The sequence below is a fragment of the Henckelia pumila genome, chromosome 1 (genome assembly GCF_033568475.1).
Source record: "Henckelia pumila isolate YLH828 chromosome 1, ASM3356847v2, whole genome shotgun sequence".
Classification (NCBI taxonomy): domain Eukaryota; kingdom Viridiplantae; phylum Streptophyta; class Magnoliopsida; order Lamiales; family Gesneriaceae; genus Henckelia; species Henckelia pumila.
In genome coordinates, this window is record NC_133120.1 from 123,381,824 (window position 1) to 123,387,143 (window position 5,320).

Sequence of the window (5,320 nt, forward strand, 5' to 3'; positions counted from 1 at the left end):
ATTTTGGAGTCAACTAACATGGTTCTCGCAGCTTCTTTAAGAGTACGATTTCTCATTTCTGAAACACCATTTTGTTGTGGTGTTCTAGCTGCTGAGAATTCATGTTTGATTCCATAATGCTCTAGAAATGAAGATAAAGTATGATTGACAAATTCAGTTCCTCTATCACTTCTGATTCTGTCAATATTACTTGATCTTTCGTTAAAAAGTCTTTTAGAGAATTTTATGAGTTGAGAAGCAGTTTGATCTTTAGATTTCAAGAAAATAACCCAGGTAAAACGTAAGTAATCATCAATGATGACAAGTGCATACTTCATTTCCCCTAAGCTTGTTAGTGAGATTGGACCAAATAAGTCCATATGTAACAGTTCTAAGCATCAGGAAGATGAGTTATAACCCTTGTTTTTAAAAGATGATCTAACTTGCTTCCCAAATTGACAAGCTGAGCAGACTTTGTCTTTTGAAAAATCAATTTTGGGCAGTCCTGTTACTAGCTCGAGCTTACTCAGACTGGCAATTGATTTGAAGTTAAGATGATTTAGTCGCTTGTGCCAAATCCAGTTGCGCTTAGAATTGGAGGCTACTAGGCAAACTGGTTTGCTAGACTGAATATTCCAGCATACTTTATAAGTATTTCCATATCGATTTCCTGTCAAAATAATGTTACCAGAGGCATCCTTAATAATTCAGTTTAACTTTTGAAATTCAACAGAGTGCCCATAGTCACACATTTGACTAATGCTGAGTAAGTTATATTTGAGAGTTTCAACCAATAGGACATGTTGAATGATAATGTTGCCGTGGATAATCTTACCCTTACCCACGGTTTTACCCTTTGAGTTGTCACCAAAGGTGATAATGGGACCATTGAATTCAACGAGCTCAGATAATAGCTCATCATTTCCAGTCATGTGTCTCGAGCATCCACTGTCTAGGTACCATGATTCTTCTTCTCTTTTATTGATACCTGCTTCCTGCATTCACAAAGTTGAATAACTTTTGGTACCCATATCTATTTGGGTCCACGAGGGATTAATCCTTTAGGAACCCAAACCTGGAATACTTTAACCAGTTTGCCAGTTTGTGTGTTCCTATAGGTATGCACTAAGTTAGATGCTCTAGATAGTGGAGTGTAATGTGCTTGTGAAACTGTATGTTGTTTGCCTTTTCCAATATCCTTGATATTTCTATATCTCTTTTGAACTGGATGTTGATTATGGTATTGACCCCTATTACCTCTCATGAGATTAGGTTGAGATGCATTAGTCTGTTCAGGACTTTTAGCAATCTCTGCCTTAGATTCATGAGGATTGAAGCCAATACCAAATCTTCTTCTGTTCATCTGCTCTATTTGTTGCCAAGTCATCAGAATAGGTTTTTCATCTTCATGTTCCCTAACTGCTCGTACAAAGTTTATGTATTTACCTTTGCACATATTCAGTTTAGGTAGAGTGCTTGATTCACCAGTTTCCACTGTCTTACCAAATCCAAGACCAGTTTTGTCATGGGTTGGTCTTTGTGAATCATTCATTTCTGTCAACAGTCTCGAAGATTTATTCCATGATTTTATTATTTCATCCATATTATGTTTTTCGATTGTAAGATTCTTGATATCGATCTTGAGCTGTTCATTCTCAGTTCGGAGCTCAGCAATCTCTGTTTCAAGACAGCTTATCTCAACTGATTGTTCAAAGGAGAGTTCAGTTGAGTTGTCTTGAAGATCCTTTTGCTTGGCTCTAACTTCATTGAATGCTAAGGACAGTTGATGATATTCATTTACCATATCATGAAGAGCTTTGATTAGTTCTTCTCTGGTAAATTCCTCAAGACTAAAATCAAATACCTGTTCACTAGTGGATGGAGATTCATGATCATTTGCCATAAGACATTTGACTTCTTCTTCATCATCACTTGAGCTAGAGGAACCATTTGATTCCTCTGAGTCACTGTCTGTTTCTGCCCACTTGGTATTGCTATCCTTTGCAACCAATGCTTCATGCTTCTGTCTTGAGGTATGTCTGTCATTCCTTGAACTTTTCCTTTTGTCAAAGTTCTTTGGTTTGGGGCAATCGGCGATGAAATGTCCTATTTTTTCACAGTTGAAACAACTTCTTGGTTCTTCAACTGAATCCTTCTTTTGGAAACTTCTTTTGTGTGATCCTTCTTGGTTTCTTCTGATAAATTTGCCAAATTTCTTTACAAACAAGGACATGGCATCACTGCTCAGTTGTTTTGCTGACTTTTTTGTTTTGGCCGGTGACTCAATTTTTACTGCAGTCAAGGCCTTGGTCAATTGTGAGGTAGAATGATCTTCCTCTCGAGTTTGTAACTCGAATTCATATGCTTTTAGATCTGCAAACAGGTCATGCAGTTCTAATTTGTTCAGGTCCTTCGATTCTCTCATGGCCATTGTCTTCACATCCCATTCTTTAGGAAGGCCTCGAATTAATTTGAGAATGACTTCCCTGTTGGGATATGTTTTGCCCAATCCGTTGAGCTCAATAACAATGCTACTTACTCTTTCATCAAACTCTGCCATTGATTCTCCTGGTCTCATTTTGATGTTGTCAAATTTTTGAGTAGCTACAGATAGCTTGTTTTCCTTTGTTTGTTCATTTCCTTCACAAAGTTGGATCAATTTTTCCCAAATCTCTTTTCCAGTCTTGCATGTCTTGATTTTGATAAAGGTATTCTTGTCAAGAGTCTTATACAAGATATCCTTAGCCACATTGTCCAGATTTGCCTTCTTTTTTTTGTCCTCCGCAGTCCATTCGATTCTATGTTTCTCAATGTATTGTGGAGCACCTCCAGAGAGGGCTACATCAGTATTGACCTTTGTGATCTCAAGAGGTCCATCAGTGATAACAAACCACATGTCATCGTCTAGTGCTGATAGATGTGCTTGCATGCGAATTTTCCAGTCATCAAAATCTTTCTTTGAGAACATAGGAATTTTGCTGAATGAAGTCATTTTGTTCAAGTGTTTTAAGAATAAGATAATAACCCCTCTCTGATACCACTTTATAGGTTCGATTGAAAGTCTAGAGGGGAGGGGGGGGGGGTAAATATACTTTCAAGCAGTTTTTAGCTAAGTACAATGGAACTCAATCGATTTAAGAATGAGTTCAAGGTTTATCTTAGTGTCAAATGTAGTTTGGCAAACAGAATGTGTGCGGAAAGATGTCAAGCTACAGATTTAAAACACTTGGTGTAAATCAGTTTAGGAGTATGAAGTATGAGGATGAATGGTAAACTGAAATGACACAATAAATTTTTTATGGATGTTCGAAGATTTCAAATACTCCTACGTCACCCCTACTTCCACCTCGGAAGGATTCACTAGAAGACTTTGATTTATACAAGCAATTTGCACAAACCCAATCCGATTTAGGACTTAACACTGCCTAAATAAAACTCCTAGTATATCACCTTGGTTTCAGTACTAGACTGATTTTACAGTAGAGTAAATACAACTCAAAATCTTTTAGCACAAAGATCGACCCTTCAATGGTCAGAATGATGCTTATCAATGTGTGAGCTTTCGAGTTTCTTGATCAAGTCTTGAGCGTAAGATGTTTTTGAAATTCTTGCAGTGGCAGTGTGTCGCCCGTTGAACTTTGATCAAGATACCTATTTATAAGCTTTGGTTTGCAACGATCATAATTTCAAAATGTACTTCAGATAGGATTCAAATTATTCCCGTTGGATTTGTCACTATCTTCAACGATCTCTGATGCTGACATTCTCTTAGTATCGCGGCACTACATTCTGCAGATGTGTCAGAGTACGGACTATCTTTATCTGTAAATACATTTGAACAATCAATTGAGCAATGGTACACTGAACATGACTGCTGATAGATTCAGTTTAGTAGGGTAAACTACTTTATTCTCTAAGATGATCAGTTGAGTAAAGATGTACTGATGAATTCAGTTTAGCAAGGTAAACTGAGTTTTAGTCGAGGTAGACTGAATCTTTCTTTGCATTTCAGTTTAGTGCTGACGTCATCATTTCTTGAATATCAGTTTATAGTTTGGCTTTCTTTTATAAATACCAAAACTAAATTTTCCAACAGTTATCTAATAAGTAATCTTGTTCTTTTATTTAAAAAAAACTGATATGCGAATCACTTATTAATTATCAAGCACTTTATATATCTTAAAAAATTTTCAGCATTTCGCTTTTATATATATATTCAAGAACTACCAATTTTTTACTTTTATCAATTTTTCATAATATATAAATGTTATCATTTTCATAAAAGCATAAATTTTTGCAAACATCCTAAATGACATTCGATTCGAAACTGGGGTTTTTTTATATTTAATTTTTTAAAAAAATTAAATTACAAAAGTAATTTAAAGCAGGGACTTTTGCAAATATACTGCAAAACGCCACTGCTAATAGCGGACGCTGGAATTTAAAATTCCAACGTCCGCTACTCACAGCAGCGGACGTTGCCACATAAGCAGCATCCGCTGCTGTGAGCAACGGCCGCTGCTCAAACATGGGGGACTTCCCTATGTGCATTCCTTTTCTTTTTTAAAAAAAATTTAATTATTTAATTAATAATATTTTATAAAAATAGTATTTATTTAGTATTAGTATAATAATTTTTTCCCAAAAATATAAATTTTAATTTTAATTTTTGAATTTGATGAATAATTTAAAATTTTTTAAAAAACAAAAAACAAAAAAAATTGTAAGGCCCGGAATTAATTAATATTAATCCGATTTATTTAATTTTAATCCGAGTATATTTAATTTGAGAATATTTAGAGTTTCGATTTAAATTCTAATATTCTTAAATTATTTAGTGCAAATATTGAAGAATTGAGGGACTAAAGTGCAATTTTGATTGAAAGTTATCTGATGTTAATTCTATTATCAACATGATACGTGTACATGCCTTAGACATTTCAGAAGTTTTGAAGAAGAGAGCCGTTCTTTTTCATTTTTCTTTGAAACGTTGAGATTCAATTTGCCGTAACTTTTGAACCGGTTGTCCGATTTCGATTCCGTAAATTGTTCTGGAATCCTTACAACGCGGGATTCGATCTCGTGTAAGTTTTATGTTGTGTTATTTGGATTTCAAAATCAGTATGGAGCAGATATCAGATTTTTGGTTATTGATTGTGTTCTTGCATTTGTATCGCTTCTATTTTCGAAACCGGATCAAATTTGGATGATTGAATGTTGTGGATATGACTTCTAGCATGTATATCGATGAGTATAGCTGCTGATATGATGTTATGTTACTGAGTTTTATAAGGTATATGCTGATATATGAATTTGAGTTACAAGTTCGAAGTCGGGATTA